Source organism: Oratosquilla oratoria, chromosome 41 (assembly GCF_046742065.1).
Source record: "Oratosquilla oratoria isolate Oo_2021 chromosome 41, ASM4674206v1, whole genome shotgun sequence".
In the NCBI taxonomy this organism is placed as follows: Eukaryota; Metazoa; Arthropoda; class Malacostraca; order Stomatopoda; family Squillidae; genus Oratosquilla; species Oratosquilla oratoria.
Window position 1 is genome coordinate 38,652,480 of NC_134817.1, and position 20,312 is coordinate 38,672,791.

At 39.1% G+C, this 20,312-nt stretch overlaps 1 pseudogene; it reads right to left on the bottom strand.

The window, feature by feature from the left end:
- LOC143021244 (transient receptor potential cation channel subfamily A member 1-like) overlaps positions 1-11,141 on the bottom strand; it is a 111,256-nt pseudogene extending 100,115 nt beyond the window's left edge.
- Between the last annotated feature and the right edge of the window lie 9,171 nt (positions 11,142-20,312).

Consider the following 20,312-nt stretch of genomic DNA (forward strand, 5'->3'; position numbering starts at 1 on the left):
ATATACATATATATATATATACACATATATATATACATATATACATATATATATATACATATATATATATACATATATATACACATATATATATACATATATATATACATATATATATATATATATATATTATATAGTTAACATCTATGTATTCAACGTATGCAACACTTCGATACTAGCGTGCTCACGCACGCACACATATGCTATGAGATGGTAGTGTCAACCAAGACTACAGTCTTCCAAGGGACTTTCCATTGTTCTGGGAACAAGCTAACCGACCCTACTTGACAACGCCCCTTTGATAACAAAAGATTCTCGGCGCTCAGATCAAGAGCCTCTACTTGAACAATAGCCAGCTATGTCTCGGGTCAATACATGCATCGGCTGGCGCCTCAACCGACGCGACCTAGCCTTCCAAATTTCCTTCAACTGATATGGCAGCAGCCTCCTTATTTCATAAATTGGCAACCTTTGTAAATATGTAGATAGAATGTTTCTGGCAACCCTCCGAGCTTTTCTGGGGTCCTCCTGTGCATTTTGTAGAACAGAACTGAGCCAGAAGAATTAAAGCCAAGAACTCCGCCTAAGTTTCATTCACCACCAATTCCAAATGTAGAGTAACACAATCTACATTTCTGGTGGCCAGCGGAGGGATTACGACGACGACACTACACCTACATTCTGTTGGGCAGCTGAAGTACTACAATTACGACTACGAAGACTACGACTACGTCACTACGAAACTTACACCTACATTCAGACGACCAGCAGAGGATTCAAATCTACACTAACTTCTACAGCCGTGAACATCGAAGCAGCGGTACAATACTAATTTCTTCGAGGCACCTTAAAGCATTCCACTTACGAGCCAAAAGCACCGACGCTCTTCGCTGTTTCGCCCACCTCAAAGCAACTATAGTACCTTCCAGCTTCCACTTACGAGCCAAAAGCACCGACGCTCCTCGCTCTTTCGCCCGCCTCAAGCAACTATGATACGAAGCCCAAGCTCTACGCTGATCCCTCTTAGCTGTTTCCTCCAACACTCACCACCCCCGCCGCTCCACCAGGTCAACAGACGTTCTCCAACATTACAAGGAAATCTCCACCAGAGCACGACGCCGCTCCACGTGAACATAGACGCATTCTCCAACATTACAAGGAAATCTCCATCAGAGGCATTTTTCCACCACCACGACAACGCAGAAACGTTGGACTACCCTTCACCACTGCACGAGTCAGACCACCCCCCTTCCTCCAACATCGCATCACGCTCCGCCCGATCATCACTACGAGCCAGAGATCGTCGCGACATCTCCGAGCCAACGCTCCACCACTCACCGCTTCTAAGCTGCGCAAGATTCTCTTCGGTCTTACCTCATTCTCGTGTAATCCAGTGACATCTTGACTGCATATATTCTCTTTCCCACAACCACTTACTAATTGATCCTCCTGTTTCCGGCAGTGCATCCTTCTATCTTCTCGTCCCACTACAGCCCCGTCACTCACAGCCATACTCCAGCATCACATTGGGTAAGTAGATATTTTTCCGTTCTTAGTGCCACCAAAGAGCAACACTCTTCTCACGACTAGAAAAGGCAGGTCTCAAACTGAAGCTTAAGATGTGTTCTTTCCTTCAGAAAGAAATACACTTCCTAGGGCATGTCTTAAATTCACAAGGAATTTTAACCTTCCAGGACAAGGTCAAGGCAGTCATAGATTTCCCACGCCCTACTTCTATAGAACACATACGTTCATTCCTTGGTTTGTCAGGTTTTTAAGAGCACACCCTTTATTTGGACACCTGACCAAGAGAAAGCCTTTAATGACTTAAAGAGAGCCTTAACCATGGCACCTGTCCTTGCCTTCCCAAACCACAAGTTTCCTTTCACAATTTACACTGATGCGTCCTACACAGGACTTGGCGCAATCCTCATACAACACCACGGCACAAAACTCAGACCAATTGCCTATGCGAGTCGCACATTCAACAAACACGAGCGAAATTACTCAGTCACAGACATTGAAGCTTTAGCAGTCATTTACGCACTCAAACATCTCAAAGAGATCATCCTAGGTTATAAGATATACATACTCGTATACACAGATCATCAACCAATCTTACACCACTTCAAGGGAAAGAAAAACTATCTGGGAAACTTGCCCGCTGGTTCCTTACCATACAAGAGTTCATACTCACCTTTAATTTTGCTCAAGGAAAAGCGAATCTAGTTGCAGACACTCTCAGTCACCATATCGCGGCTATCACTCAGAATCCTCTTTTAGTAAACTTTACACAAACGTGGGTTGCCGCAGCGCAGAAATCAGACCCTTGTTGGAAACGTGTCATATACTTCCTCGAATCTGCAGACGCAACTGACACAGAAAACTTTCCTCCTGATATCGACAATTACACGTTAGTGGATGACATTCTGTATCACAAAGCAACACTAACTAACATGAACCTAACAGATCAGTGTTTCAATTTGTAGTCCCCAGACCTCATCCCAGAAGTTTTAAAGCTCATACACGATTCACCTATTGCTGCACACCCTGGCAAGGACAAATGCGTTTCACGAGCCAGATTGCACTATTTCTGGTTAACCATGAGGAAGGATATACACGCTTACATTGACGCTTGCCACACTTGCGCGATTCACAAAGGTCATATCAGCGGTCATGGTCCAATCCTAACTTACCCTACACCTTCTAAACCAGCGTTTTCAAACTTTTTTTTTTTTTTTTTTTTTACTGCGATCCACAGGTGTAATATTATATAGATATATATACACAAACACACATATATATATATATATATAATATATATATACATATATACACATGTATAATAATGTGTGTTTATATATAAACACACACACACACACATATATATATATATATTATATATATATACAGTATATTCATGTTGGTTATGAAGGGGGGGTTGGCAGTAATCTCACCTTCTTGCCAAAAAGGTTTCCGGTGAGATATTTCTTTGGTGTCACCTTATATTCGGTGAAGCCCTATATCTATTGTCAGCAGTGGACTCAGGATGGCTGATTTGATTTGATTATATATATATATATATATATATATATATATATATATTTATATATATATATATATATATATATATATATATATATTTCTAGGGCACAGGTTTTCACGTAGACAATTTTGATTGAAGTCAACTGCGCTAATAGCTTTGGCTATCTTAAGATTCAAATTCTTCAGATTGAAGAATATTTTTCTGTCTTCACAGTTCAAAGTGTGAACATAATCATTCATGATTTCAAAATCATGGAGAAGAGGTGGAGTAAAAGGCGCTGCTGAATGCCAATGGTTATAATAACACAATGTAACAGTACAAAAGCTGTTGACACAAACACCGAAAACTTAAGTCTTTTCGCCTCTCACGGAGGCTTCTTCAGGGTGAGAAGATCTATAAATTCCAAGGTTAACTAGGTCTGCTATCGACGAAGATGAAGCAACTGATAACACTGGGGAACACTCATTTTGTTGCATTTAAAAAAAGACTTTTCTATAGTCAACTTGAGTGTGCTGATTTCAAATCTGAAGTCGGGTTTTGTCTGCAAGCTACAGATTTTATGCAATTTGACATTTTTATTTATTTTTTAAATTTTCGTTATTATAGGAAATTGCAATATCAGCCACAATTCTTTTGTTCACTTGAATCTTAAAACAGTATGAAAGCCATTTCTGTACATTTATTAAGGCAAAAGAAACAGAACATTAACAGAACAGCTATCCCAAAGTTAGATTAGCATCCTTCAGAACATCACCACAGCTGATGGAAGCTTATCAATTTCTTTGTGTATTTTTTTCAGGCAGGAATTTGCGTTTGTAACTTTTGCGTTTGTACATTTCATCTGGGCAATTTCGTTTAATGCTCCAGCAGTAGTCAGCCATCATACTTTTGTCCCAGCGCCCTTGGTAGCGTTCTTCCATGATCTTTAGGTCTTGGTGGAATCGTTCTCCTTGTTCGTCACTCACAGCCCCCAGGTTGTCAGGGAACTGATCAAGGTGGCTGTTCAAAAAATGAAGCTTGATGCTCATGTTGCACCCGAGATCACGAAAAGCGAGGAGCATTCTGTTCACAAGTTCACTGTAGTTCTCCGCCTTATTGTTTCCAAGGAAGTTCTGAACGACTGCCACAAAGGATAACCATGCTGCCCTTTCTAAAGCGGTCATCTTAGCAACAAACTGATCATCACGAATTAGGGTTCGAATCTGTGGGCCATCAAACACGCCTGCTTTGATCTTCTCAAATGATAACCCTGGTAAAGCTGTGATGATGTGTTGGAAACATTCACCTTCGGTTTCCAGTGCCTTGACAAATTGTTTCATCAAACCTAATTTGATGTGAAGAGGAAAGATGATCTTATCTCTGTTTACAATTGGGTCTTGTATGATATTTGGCATGCCTGCTTCAAGGGTGTCACGAATAGGCCAGTCCTTCTGGACCCAATGTCTGTCTCGTGCTCGGCTGTCCCACATACAGAGGAAACATGGAAACTTGGTGAAACCTTTCTGTTGTCCAAGAAGAAAGTTGACCATCTTTAAGTCTACACAAATTATCCAATTGTGCTCATGATACTTTAATAAGTCCATGACCATTCTCATATCATCATAGTCTTCCCGCAAATGCACTGAGTGACCGACAGGTACTGCTCCATAAACATTGCCATTATGTAAAAGAACACACTTTAGACTGCGTTTTGAACTGTCTAAAAAGAGTCTCCATTCAGCAGGACTATAGTAAGGTACACCCAGTTCTTTGAGAAGCCCTGGGATGTCATGGCAGTAAACAAACTGTCTGTCTTTTGAAAAGGTCACAAAAAGCTGGTCACGCTTTCTGAAATATGATACTTTAACAGAGTGATCAACAAGATTTCTGCCTTGTAATCTTGATGCCAAAAGCTCTGCTGCTTTCTTTGAAAGACCTAAATCCCGCACTAAATCATTCAGTTCAGCCTGGGGAAGAGGCTTAGGGACGGGGAAAGGTTCAGTGTCTGAAGAACAGTCCTCCGATTGTAAACACTTTTCTGACAATTCACTGTCACAACTGTCTTGCTGGCTTGTATCATGTCCAATGTCTTTATCGTCCAATGAAGGCAAGCCTTTGAAAACTGGAACAGGTACTTCTTCAGAGTGCGGAACAGGCCGAATAGCTGAGGGAATGTTCGGATACGTAATCTTATGTCGGTTTTTCTTCCCAACACCCGTTGTGTTTACCATGCAGAAATAACAGTCAGTTACATGGTTGGTGGGTTCGCGCCAAATCATTGGAACTCCAAAAGGCAGACCTTTGCGTTTTCCTTTGGTCCAGTCTCGAAGCATTTCCTCACAATTGTGGCACACAACATGAGGAGCCCATTGCTTGTCTTGATCACCAAGATGAACTTCAAAATATGCCTTGTAGGCACGCTTGACGAACGAGGATATGTTACGTCTCTGACGATTGAGTGTGTAGCATCCACATATGTAGCAGAAGGCATCAGGCTTGTTTCTGCAATGATGTCTCATTCTGGAAGCCATGTTTGAACTGAAGCAAAAGAAGAATGATCAAAATATTAGAAGCTATCTATATATATGGACGTTAAAATGCTTATACATGGTTTACGCAAGTTCACATATGTACAATTTCATTAACCTCAAATTGCATACAAACTAGAGTTTGTAGAGAAAAACTAATTTCAGATTTGAAATCAGCGCCTAAAACTCTTTCAAAATTCGTTAAAATATCCAATGCAACCTAAAGTTACTGAAAAAGTGTTCCCCTGTGTAATGGTATCTGGCCGACTGGTGAATCATGAATGATTATGTTCACACTTTGAACTGTGAAGACAGAAATATATATATGTATATATATATATATATATATATATACACACATATATATATATATATATACAACTAGATATGGTACGATATCTAAGAGTGCGGAGAGTAAGTCTGCGTTCACTAAAAAATTATTAGACTGACAGGAATATAAAAGGTAAACATATGAAATTAGTAAAGACAGGGAAAAATAAAAAATATGTCTGGATCGGAACTGTCGACTAGCTATTCAATCGTCACTCATCAAATCAGGTTGTTCCAATATTTGAACAACCTTATTTTATATACATATATATATATATATATATATATATATATAGAGAGAGAGAGAGAGAGAGAGAGAGAGAGAGAGAGAGAGAGAGAGAGAGAGAGAGAGAGAGAGAGAGAGAGAGAGAGAGAGGGGGGGAAAGAAGGGGAAAGGGAGAGGGAAAGAAAGAAATAAGATAGATGTTTCAGGAAACGTTAATTTTTCATCATCTTTTCCTCCTCCTCCGCCTTGCTCTCACTTGCGTATTTCTATTTCCTTTCTTTTTTTGTCACGGCCCATTTTATTTTTCACACGACCCACTGACGGGTCGAGACCCACAGTTTGAAAAGCGCTATTCTAAACCATTCGACACAGTCACTCTTGATCTTTTCAAGTTACCATTTACACATACCGGAAACCAGTATCTCTGTCTGTGTCAACCATTTCTCACGATTCTGTATTCTTTCACCACTATCAGACAAAACAGCACAACACGTAGCAAAGACCCTTATTGACAAACTCATATGCCCATTCACTACGCCCAAAACTGATTTCGGACAACGGGACTGAATTCAACAATGACATTCTTTCGCTAATCTGTAAATACTTTCAAATCAAGAAATGCAACACTACTGCTTATCACCTTAGTTCAAATGGCCTAGGTGAACGCCAGAATATAAAGATTATCAATGTTTTACGACATCTTGCTTCTGATCTCCACCACTTCTTGGGATGAACATGTCTCCATGATTCAACGTTGCATAAATGGCTCCATTAATAAGTCAATATCGGAATTTCCTCATTTTGTCCTTTTTTGGCCCAGACAAATGGCTCCCTTATGATCTTCTTTCAGAATTACCCCCCATTTACAACTTCAATGATTACGTAAAGGTCAAAGTAGCAGATTTCAATAATTTTTTCAAAAGAATACATAATACTCATCTAAGGACGAAATGGTCCACTTGCGTAACAGATCAGTAGGAGCTTGCAATCTTGAAATTGGAGACATTGTTTACCCCCTTAACCACATCCCCACCTCGAAGTTCTCCCTTAAATCCTCTGGACCCTATCGTATCATTGGACATGAGTCAGTGAACAAAGTTAAAGCACTCTGTTTGCACGATCTTACGGAGACTGTCTTGCATAGAGACCATATCAAACTTGTGCCCCGCGGCCTCGACAGAGAGCCCGTTCCTTACCGGAATCACACTATTCCCGCAATAGAGGACCATCAACAATCCTCTCAACCAAAACCTCCAGTTACCCTTCCCCGCTATATAATCTTAGAAATCGAGCAACAAGTTCATAGAATGTATATTCTTGCCTGAGCCATGTTAACATCCATGTATTCAATGTATTCAACACTTCGATACTAGCGTGCACATACACGCACACATAAGCTACGAGATGGTTGTGTCAATCAAGACTACCGTCTCCCAAGGGACTTTCCAGTGTTCGGCAACCAAGCTAACTGACCTTTCTTGACAACCTCCCCTTTTAATTGATAACAAATGATTCTAGACGCTCAGGTCAGATATGGCAACAGCCTCCTTATTTCATAAATTGGCAATCTTTGTAATTATGTTGATAGAATGTTTCTGGCAACCCTCCGAGCTTTTCTGAGGGCTTCCTGTGTATTGTGTAGAACAGAACTGAACCAGAAGAATTAAAGCCAAGAACTCCGCCTGAGTTTCATTCACCACCAATTCCAAATGTAGAGTAACATAACCTACACACACACACACACACATATATATATATATATATATATATATATATATATATATATGTGTGTGTGTGTGTGTGTGTGTGTGTGTGTGTGTGTGTGTGTGTGTGTGTGTGTGTGTGTGTGTGTGTGTAGCCCCTCGCCTCAAGGTACGCTCCGCGTGGAAAAGTTTGGGCTCCCAGGCCTTAACTTATATTAAAGAATTAAAAAAAAAAAAAAAAAATCATATTCCTTATTTTCATTGGGCCTCGCAATTCCTTCCACCGGCTATGATCATCATGAGGTGTTTCTCTGGGCAGATAAACACAACTGCATGTTCTCGTTTAATGTACAAGGTGATCAGAATGTCTTGTTATCCCTACCAATAGAGGTACAAGTATTACATTAATACAAAATACATGTCCTGGATTCAGCTTATTTACTGTAAGAACAATAGAAATAAGAACACTGAAACAAAATGTTCCCATCGCAGTATCATCTTCGGAGGAACTGGTTTGCCGAATCTTTCAGCGAAGTCCATGCTCTTGCCTGAATGCACACGCTCATGTGCCCATACACTTGCAAGCAGCCTGAACCCAGGACATGAGTTTTGTATTACTTTATTACTTATACTTCTATTAGTAATGGTAACAAGACATTCGGACCACCCTGTATGTCTAGTAAGGTCGGTGTTGTATTGTATTCCCTGCGTTTCTTTCTTAATGGTGTCATTCTGGAGGTGCTAAGACTATGTTTTCGAAATGGTCAGCGGGGATAGCTGGCTGACACTCGTCGACGAGGCAAACTGATGACAATGACACACTAAAGTAGGGAGACACACATCTTCCTCAGGTTGTGTTTTTGTAGTTTGTGATGAAGCGGATTTTGGTGTTGGGGTTAGTAGTTTATCTACTTGTCTTTATCACCCTTATATCCGTTATTTCTTTGTCCACAGTCTTATAGGTCTATGCTTGCATTAATGATGGAGTCTGTCACAACTTTGGCGTTGTGACACACTGCCTAGTTCTTCCCATTTTCTCGTCTCTTTTCAGCCCCTTTGGCTATTACTTTCCTTCGCTCTATAGAATCGCTGGAAGTCTTAAGGCCTCTAGTAACTACTTCTTGGTATTTTCCCTCCCTCTTCCCCACAGTGAATGTTGTGCGAGTTTAGCGCTAAATGGTTACAGTGCCTTATCGAGTTTAAGTATCTTCTATTTACTCACGAATCTTCCTCCTTGTCTTCCAAGATATCTTCGTTAGCTCATGATCGATGTCATCTCAGATGTTATAATGTTAAGATTGAAGTGTCTCAACTTCTCAGTTTAACTAATTTACCATATTACATTTTTGTATCCTTGTAAATTACTTTGAGATTAGGATTGGTATATTTTACTCATGTATTACCCTTTGATTTTGTTTCTCAATTGTTCCGCTTACCTCCCCACCGCGCTTGCCACTTCTCGTTTATGCTAGTCTTAATTAGGCTAGTTAGGATCATGTATCCCTTTCTCGTAACTAGTAACTACCTCACAAGACTATTAGAAATGCCTCAACTTCTGCCCAGACGTGACGTTGCATTCCTCTCGCAATTTAACGATTGGAAAAGTGTCTACCGAAAAACAGTGCACTGGACCTCATGCTTAGTGCCAGTAGTATTACGCAGTAGGCATCATGTCCTCGCAGTGGGAGTAGGCACGCCACACTCTCCAAGAGACCACGTCTGAGGACCTCGCATCCTCGACAGTGAACACGAACATGAACACATTATTCTCATCGTTGGCCATCGCCAACCACGTTGCAGTGATTTGTGTTTAGAGTGTCCCGGAAACTTACTGTAACTAGAAATGTGCTTCGTGACGTGCCCAGAAATGTGTTTCGTGACGCGCCCCGAACTGTTGTTTAGTGAAATGCCCAGAAATCAGAATCTACAAGATCAGTCGGGGTTCATTACCAAACCCATTCCAGTGATTCAATACGTGTATGAAATGGAAAGATCGACGAAATCGGGGAAATGAAATAATTGGGTGCGATTCCCCTCCCCTACCACGTGTTCAGTGCTATCGACTAAGGGCAGGCATGGTTCCAGCCGCTCCTAGATACAAGAATAGCAACAGCATCTTGTTCAACTGAGGGCATCCACTCATTTGAAAACATCACCACTATTAGAGGAGAGACCAAAGGGATAATCAGAGGTATTATTATATAGTGTTAGCAGGGCTACCCAGGTAGGACAACCAAATACGTATATCTTGCCCAGATAGTTGATAAGTGAATTACTGTGAATTTTCATAATATTGAAGATAAAAATTGATGAATCTCAGTTGGGATTTGCACGAGTTTGCTCCCCTCTATTGAGAAACATTTCTCTGGTCCTTCGAAATCGAAAATACACGCTCGGCTTGAAGAGAACGTGCGTGGTCTCGGCCGGCGTTCCAAATTTCTTGGAGTTTGGCTCCAAAACCGCAGCTATCCACCGTCACCAATTTCCCAGTAGACGAGAATTTTCGTGCCCCTCAACCACCTCCTCCTCCTTCCACTACCCAGGGATTTCGGGACCGAGTCCATCAATTGCTACCGGTCACCAGCATTCTTGACCGTAAATAATAATAATAATGATAATATTGATGATAATAATGACTAATAGTAATAATGACTAATGATACATGTAACTATTGAAGACTATTCTTCACCCAAAAAGGAACGTTGATAGTTATTTTTTTACCCCTCATTTCCATTCCGATAGAAAAATATACGAGCTGGTTGAATACCGGCGGTGAAGTACTAATCGTCTTATATATATATATATATATATATATATATATATATATATATATATATATATATATATATATATATATATATATATATATATATATATATATATTTCGGTCTTGACATACGAGTGGGCAACAACACGGTCAGAATACTTGGATCAGTGCCCGCCCACTGGCTTACAGGGCATATTCATAAGATCATCAATAACTAATTACTATTACCACTCTGAAAAAGAAAGAAAAACATAGATGCAGATAAAAACAGAAATAGCATCAGTGAATCAGGTTTGCAGTACTTACCGATAGGCAGAAGCAGCAGATTTCAACAAACTTGTGCCTACAGTCACTGAACAATCTTTTTCTACCGATACCGAACTAACCTTCATGTAACATGACAAGTCTTAACTCAGCGTCAAATGTTGATAGTGATTACGCACTATGTATAATACAAAAAAAATATATCATTTTCTAAAAGCTACGACAAACTTCAACGGCACGGGCACACCCATCTAGCCTGTCTGAGCATCTGAGTGTAGTTGTGAACGGTGAAGACGCGTTTTCTACACTGCCGTGTATGATGGGAGTGTTGCCATACCGGGGCATACATTTTCTCGGGCGTGTGCAGACTTTCATAGCAAGATATACTTGTCAAACTTTGACAAAATGTTGGTTCTAATTTTTTATTCTTGAATGTATATAAGAATACCATGCCCTAACATATTCAGTAAAATATAAAAATATCTTTTTTTTTTATATTATTATCGGCTTATCGCAAAAAGAAAGCTGAAACTTGAGCGTATAATTTTTTCTACACCGTATAAACGTATCTTTTCGAGTACAGTATATTATAATTAACATAATTACCAATAAAAGTCACATTTTGATGTACCATTTGTTATCTGATTACTAGTTAAGTGTTTTTTTAAACAACAGCTTTAGTTTTTAAATGTTTTGAGCAGCTTAGGCACAGCGTTCCCTGACGTACGATAATTACTTATTTTCTTGATATTTATATATCATTCAGTAGCATGTGGATATATGAAAACAACACAAAAACACGTTCGATTAACACACAAGGAAATATAATTTTTTACATGTCACTCAAATACAACTACGTGTCTAATGTAAAGGATGTAAGGAAAATTATAGTTCTCCATATCGATGCATAAAGCTTGTGCCCAACCTGGCACAATACATGAATTCAAATATAAACGTGATAATGGGAAATTAAGCATGGAGACTAAATTTGAACCATACACGAATTTATAGTTTGTTATGTAAGCTATAATGAACGATGCGACCAGTATTAAAGCCATAGGGGAAAAAATATTCTGGATAGTAAAAGTCACAGAAAAAAGTCACATTACATGGCGGTCGTTGCTAAAGCCAGAAAAAAATTAATTCAGTTTCAAATAAGTATCACTAAGTAATATTATCATCATTCATATTAAAATGAATGTTTTAGTTTAGTTAAGATTTATTCAACAAAATAAAATACAATTTATACATACATATACCAAGGCTTTTTTCCCCTTACAAGGGAGGTAGCCAAAAAGGAAAAGACATAAAATCATTTCCACCCATTCCATCCCTGAATAAACTCCACACCCCTCCACCCTCCCTCTCATCTTAGCACCTCCTGGATGACGGGTCATCCCTGCACCTTGTCCACTGCCCTGGGTCAGAAGCAGTGGACATGTGCTAAGGGGAGAGGGTGGGGGAATATCAGATCATTTTTTGGTGGAAGGTAAGTTGAAAGTGGAGGATAGATGGAGAAAGAGGAAAGGGACAAAAGGTAGGGAGGTTCTTAGAGTGAACTCTTTGAATGAAAAGGAAAAGGAAGAGTAGAATTTATACATACATATATACATTTTTTTTTTTTTTTTTTACAAAATTGCTTGTTGAAAAGGGAGAGCGTGAAGCAAAGCTTATGGGGAATTGCTCTCCCTTTAAGGAAAGAATTATTTTTATTTTATTCATTTATTTTTGTTACATGTTAGTACGATACATACACATATACACATGAGAAATCACATAAACTCGTGATTCTAAATATGCGGGAAAACCACCAAGGAAAAAGAAAAACCGATGACCAAGCGCTTTCGTCTATTCAGACATCCTCAGGGTACATAGAAAAGAAAAAGGACACAAGAATATATACACGGAGTATGAGGTCAGGAAGGGAGCCGGGAAGGTTGTGAGGCTCTAATGTCATCAGGTTGTGAGGCTTGGTCATCAGCCCCTCCCCCTCCTCGATGGTTCTTCCGCACACATATACACATAAATACATACACACACACACACACACACACACCACACACACACACCACACACACACACACACACACACACACACACTTTCAACGAACGGACGGCTTGAAGAACGTTCTGAAGAAAAGTGAAGATTGTGGATCCCAACGCAAAGAGAAGTGCCTTTTTGTATTTGCAGGGTGGGGGGAAATTGCTCGTGGGGTAGTGGGAAAGTAAGGAAAGAGGAGAGGGGGAGGGATTGCTGGGGAAATGGAAGGTAATGAGGAGGTGGAGGAAATGGCCCTGACGGGCCGCCGAAAGGTAGACAAACGACCCCAAGACGAGTTGGATGATGACGACATGTCTAATAGGAATGTGAAGATTAGAGGTATAGATAGGAGCAATATAGCAGAAAGTGATGAGAATATTTTCAAGGGATTTAAAGAGGGTGGGGGGGACACAACCCCCCCCCCCCGACTGACAAGACTAGAAGAGAAGGTCGATAAGGTGATCGAGGACTTGGAGAGTAGGTTAGGTCATATGAACACCATTTTACAAAGGGTTGAAAGATTGGAAGAACTGGAAAAGGCGAATAAAAACTTAACTGATGAAATAGAAGACCTAAAAAGACAGTTAAGAGAGGTAAAGGTGGAGAATGAGGAATTGAAGAAGAATAGTAAAGAAAACAGAGAAACGATAGCTAAAGAAAGTAAAAATTGGAAGAAAACCCAAGAAGGAAATAAGGTTTCATTCACTGACATAGTCAAACAGCAATTGAAAGAACATACTGAAGACTCAGTTATTAAAGTGATGAGACAAAAGGAAAATATAGTAAGGGATTTAGCAGACAAGAAGAAATGTATAATTATATTAGGAATGGAAGAGAAACACAACACAGATAGAACCACAAGAATCAAAGAGGAAAATGAAAAAGTAAGCCAATTACTAGAATCAGTTCAGGAAGATGAACCAGGAATTATGAAACAAATCGAAGAGAAATTTAGACTCGGAAAGTATAGCACAGACAAGACCAGACCAATTAAGATTAAATTCAAGTCACAAACAACGGCAGAGAATATCTTATCCAAAACAGGGAAACTAGCAACAAGTGAACAATACAAAAAGATATGGATAAAAAGAGAAATGAATAAAGAGGAAAGAGAGGAAGAAAAGCAGAAAAGACTGGAAGCTAAGACAAAAAACGAGAACAGAACGGAGTCAGAGAAAGAGAGATTCTATTGGAGAGTAGTGAACATGAAACTAAGGAAGTTCGACATACAAAAGAAAAACATAAGGGAAACAGAGAACACAATGGAAGTGGCAGAAAACTAAGAGTGTCTTACACAAATATAGATGGATTAATAACAGGATTGAATGAGCTGAATGATTATTTGAAAGAAAAAGAACCGGACATAATGGGAATTGTAGAAACAAAATTAAAAGGCCCACTACCACCCAACAGTGTAGGACATGATGCATACAATTATTGGATTAGAAACAGAGAGAAAAAGCAAGGGGGTGGAGTTATGTTCCTGACTAAGAAGGATATAAACGTGAAAGGTGTCATATATGGAAAGAATACAGTAGAGATGATTATGATAGAAGTGGAAGACAGAGATAAGAAGAGCAGAAAATTTGTGATCAATTATGTGCCTCCGAAAACAGCCTCATGGGAGGAGAGTGAATATAAAAGTATGTTAGAGGACACAAAGATAGCATTAACTAAAATAATGGAAGACGGAGGAAGAATAGTTATGATGGGCGACTTTAATTGCAAAGAAATCTGCTGGGAAGAAATGACAGTAAAGAGTGGTGATGACTCATGGGGAAATGCTCTACTTGAGATGATTACTGACCATTCAATGACACAATGGATACAAGAGAACACTAGGTATAGAAATGAAGAAGAACCATCGAGGCTAGACTTAATAATTACATCTGAACCTAGAATAGTGGACAAGATTGAATATAAAACACCAATAGGTAAAAGTGACCACATATTGATTGAACTGGAACTTAATGAAGAAAAATATATGAAAAGAAATGAACAATATAGAAGAGGAAGAATGATGTATGAAAAAACAAACTTTGATAAAATAAGAGAATTCTTCCAACAAGAAAACTGGGAAGAAATATACAAAGAAGAAACATCAGTGGAAGAGAAATGGAATATTTTGACAAAAATTTACAAAAAAGGAGTGGAAAAGTATGTCCCAAGACAAAAACAAGAAAAAGAATATGTAAAATGCTGGTACAACAAAAGTTGTAGGGAGTTAAAAGACAAAAGAGACAAAGCCTGGACCAGATGGAAAAAAGACAGAAGACCTGAAAAATGGAAAATATATACTGGTTATAGAAATGAATATGTACAAAAGTGCAGAGAGGAAAAAAGAAAATATGAAAAAGATGTTATAGAAAAGTGTAAAGATCAACCAAAACTATTCTACAGATTTGTAAACAATAAACTGAAAAACAAACAAGACTTGGAGAAATTAAGACAAGGAGGAGTTGAATACACTGAGGAAATGGAAATGGCAGAAATTATGAACAAACATTTTAAATCAGTGTTTACAAGGGAAAATATACAACCTGAAGAGATTGAGTGGAAAGAAAAAGTCCCCCCTATGGAAGAAATAGAAGTAACAAAGAATGAAATATTGACACACTTGGGTAATTTTGATGTCAGAAAATCGCATGGACCAGATGAAATAGCAAACTGGATTCTGAAAGAATGCAGGAATGAACTGGCAGACAAAATACATAGCATAATAAGCAGTTCCTTAAAAGAAGGAAAAGTTCCAGAAGATTGGAAAAAAGCAAATATAGTACCTATATATAAAGGAGGAAATAAAGAAGAACCTACCAACTATAGACCAGTCTCTCTAACAAGTACAATAGCAAAAATTTGTGAAAGAATTATCAAAAGTAGATGGGTAAAATACTTGGAAAAAAACAACGTACTAAATCCAAGGCAATTTGGATTCAGACAAGGACGATCATGCGTCACCAATTTAATATGTTTCTATTCAAGGCTAATAGATATAATACAAGAAAGAGATGGATGGGCTGATTGTGCATTTCTAGACCTAAAAAAAGCTTTTGACAAAGTACCACATAAGAAGTTGCTTAAGAAATTAGAATATGAAGGAGGAATACAAGGTAAATTGCTAAATTGGATGGAAGACTTTTTGCAAGAAAGAAAAATGAGAGTAGTGATAAGAGATCAGCACTCAAAATGGAATGAAGTAATAAGCGGTGTCCCGCAGGGAACAGTTCTGGCCCCAATAATGTTTGCTATATATATTAATGATATGGATGAAGGAATTGAAAGCTATATGAGCTTCTTTGCAGATGATGCAAAACTACTGAAAAGAGTGAAAACTGAAGAAGATTGTGAATCACTACAGAGAGATCTAAATAAAGTACAAGAATGGAGTAGGAAGTGGGAGATGGAATTCAATACAAAAAAGTGTAGTATAATGGAATTTGGAAAAAGCAAAAACAGAATAACAGGATCATATAATTTGGGAGAAGAAGGAATAAAAAAAGTAGAAAATGAGAAGGACCTGGGAGTCATTGTTATGAATAATATGTCACCTGAGAAACATATAAATAAGATTTTTGGAGAAACTTATAATTTAATAAGAACAATCAAAGTGGCATTTACATACCTGGATGAAGAAATGGTGAGGAAAATCCTAATCACCCTGATAAGACCAAGATTGGAATATGCAGCAACGATATGGTCACCAAGTACAAAAAAATGTATAAAAAAACTTGAAAGAATACAAAGAGCAATCACAAAACTGGCACCAACACTCTAAAAACTATCATATGAAGAGAGACTACAAAAACTTAAACTACAGACACTAGAGCAAAGAAGAGAGAGAGGAGATTTGATAGCTATTTACAGAATCATGAAAGGCATAGAAATTACTGATAGAGAGAATCTGATAAAATGGGATGACAGAAATACAAGAGGACACGGAAAGAAAATAAAAAAAGACAGCTATAGAAGAGATTTGAAAAAGAACAGCTTTCCTCACAGAGTAATAGACAGTTGGAACAAGTTAGATGAGAAAGTGGTGTGTGCAAAATCAATACATGAATTTAAAAATAGTTTAGATAAAATGAGATATGAAGACGGGACCCCACGAGCATAGCTCCCCTTCCCGTAAAATACAACTAGGTAAATACACACACACACACACACACACACATATATATATATATATATATATATATATATATATATATATACACATACATACATACATACATATACATATATACTTATATATTTTTTTTGCAATGGGATGCGACACGACTCCCGTTAACTCCGACCTCACGTAGGAATCGGGGTCACGTGCGAGCAACGCATCTTTAAAGGTCAGGGGCCGTATACACAAAACTTTTTTGTTAGCCTTAACAATCTCTGCTAGCTAACAGAAAACCACTAAAAGTTATACACCAATGCTTAACTAACAAATGTTAGCTAGCAAACAGTTGTTTGTCAAGTCCCGCTAAACAGTGCTGAAGTTAGCAGCTTATGAACATGTAAATGGACGTATTATTAAAAATTGCACACTTAAAACAGTGTTATTAATGCCTTTGTTCAGAATTTATTAATAGTGTATAATGATAACACATAGATATCGTGTGTATGTTTTTTTAGGAGTACTTATTAACCAACAACAGATATTTTTGGACGAAGGCGCATTGTACAGGCGGCCGCGCCACATTCAAATCTTCCGACAGACGACTCAACAATTATTTCAGAGGATATAGACATGGCAGAAGAATCACAGAAAAAGAAAAGGAAGCCAAACTGGTCACAAGAGGAAACACTCCTCTTGGTCAACGTGATTATGGAGAAAAAGATAATTATAAATGGGCGATTCAAGCCAAGTTTAAACCACAAGGACAAGAGGGAGACATGGCAAAGCACGTTGATGCTGTGGTATCGTTTTCTGTTTACATATAAATGTTCATCGACACTTGGAGCCACAATTCTAATGTTTGTGCCATCTATGGTACCCACAACACCGGGAAACCTACAGCCTTCCATGCTCTCCGCTTGTTTTACTTGCACTTCTTGGCGAGTCAATGGGAATTTTACAAATTGAGTTACAATATCTGGTTCTGATAGTGCATCAATTGTTTGAGTAATGACACGGCTGATTGTTGCTTGCGAGGTCCCAAAGTACTGCTGCATTTTACCTGTGGCTAAATATCATAGGGTAATTGCCACCTTCGTCTCAGGACTCGGTGGTCGATTCCTTTCTGTTCGGGAATGAAGTTTGTCCCTCACTAAATCAGCCATTGTTATTATACCAGCACGGTTCATTCTGAAGCGTTTGATGAATTCGTCGTCATTGTACTCGTTAAATATGTCCCGTCGCTGTCGATAAAGTCGCTGTCGTCTTTGTAGTTGTTGTTGCTCCGCCATCTTCTCTACTAACAGGAATTTGTTAAGAGCTTAATAGTCCTCCACAGCACTTTTACCTTAACAGTACTTTTAAGGCCCTAACAAGTTTTCTGTATCCACTGTTAGTGCTTAACAGCTAAATGTTAGCCTTAACAGGAATTTGTTACCCTTAACAGCTATTTGTTAGTGCTAGCAAGTTTTGTGTATACGGCCCCAGATATCAAGACTTCCATAACTTTTTGTATTTACAGTTTAATGTACATAAAAAAACATACTGACAGTATTCTATATAATTCCACCATCTACATCTTATCAAATTTGGCAAAAAACAGTTTTGTCTTCATTTCATTGCGTCGTCTGCTATTCGAAACATTCCGCCCGTGCGCTTCGGGAAAGGTTCGGGGAATTCCGCGTTCGTGACGTCACAGTTGCCAAACAAACAATACTGTTATTCTGAATATCTAGACTTCGGAAAAGTGGTATGCGAGGCGCAATTAAAAGTGAATTTTCTGAATAAATTCTTCTGTAATAGGTAAAAAACTTTATTTGTATGCTTTTAAAAAGTACTTTTTCGAGCAATACGATGATTTTTAGCGAATGTTGATATCTGACCTTTAAGGCTGCGTTTCCACCGAGCGAGTCTCGTCAGATTCTCATCAACCGTTGTGAGTTCGTTTGGGTAGAAACGACTTCGGTTACAATCTTTCGTTTTTTCAATCTTCAAATGTCAAATTGGCTTTGCGTCACGTATTGAGAAACCGAATGGCGAAATGAAAGGAGCTAAACCTTTACAAATGTTAGACAGATTGTTGAAATGTTCTTAGGGAAGTCTAGAATGTTGCAAACAAAGTCTTCTTCCAGCTATTCGAATTCACAGCATTTGACGAGAATCGGCCCTGACTCGCTCGGTGGAAACGCAGCCTATCCATACTGACGAGCCTTCCCTCACTTTAGTCTGCGTAGGTCTCCCGCTCAGCCTCTTCCAGTGTGGTTCCCAGATTTTGCAGATTTTCTTTGATGTTCTCAGAATATTGTTCTGTGTCTATTTTTTCCTGGGCTTGTCGATTGGCCTAGTGTTTACGTCAATTGCTTATACCATTATGGAAAAGGCGACAAATGCTCACAAATGTTTGTGATCTACGTGTCATGAAGTTACTTTGGTATGCGTGTGGCGACGCGCCATTGGTCTAAACCAGACTGGCCGTGACACATCTATCTATCTAATTCAGGAATAAGATTCCCACAGGCTTTAAGGCGAGCCCGTTTGGAGGGTGATTCTGTGTATGAGTGTGTGTGGTATGCTACACCCACTCATACAACCACAAGATGTGCATACATATGTGATATATGTATGCACATCCCGGTGAATGCACCCTTTCTAACATTGTGAATGTATATACATGTAATAATAATAATAATAATGATCATGAAAAATATTTAAAGGGGAGCTGACACTCCACCGGCCGACGCAATTCAAATTCGCTAAGGTGACTGCATAGGCGGCGCACAAGACCCTCAGATGTTGTCGGAGGTCCTCTTGTCAGAAAAGCAGTTGCGGGGCAATGCTGGAGGTAATGCTTGCGGGTGGCTACAATTGTGGTATCTTCTTTATTCTGCTCTGGGGTTGTTCTTGATTTGCCAGAAACGACGGTCCTCCAACCGCAGACGGAAAAGCAGAGTTTCCACATTTCTTGGTGTAGAGCGAGGAAGTACAAGGGGCTCGTAGTCTGTGACTGCCCTGTACCACCTCGCCTTTCTGATACCTCTGCCTTCAGTCTGTGCTGAAGGAACCGTTGTACCTGGTTGAAAGCCCTGGTGCGTATCTGCAACTGATTTCTGCTGAGAGGGACGACAACATCGACTTCGGGTCTTTGGCGCGCCGCTTCTGCTGCAGCGCGCAAGTTGGCCAAATTGGTCTGAGTTCGGCGCCGTCGGAAAACACGCCTAAGCATGTTGGCCTTTCTCACCTCGGGGGTATAGTACCAATTGTTCTTATCTTCCCTGGGAGACTGGCACTTCTTTGGGATGGCTCTGTTAGCAGCCACCTGA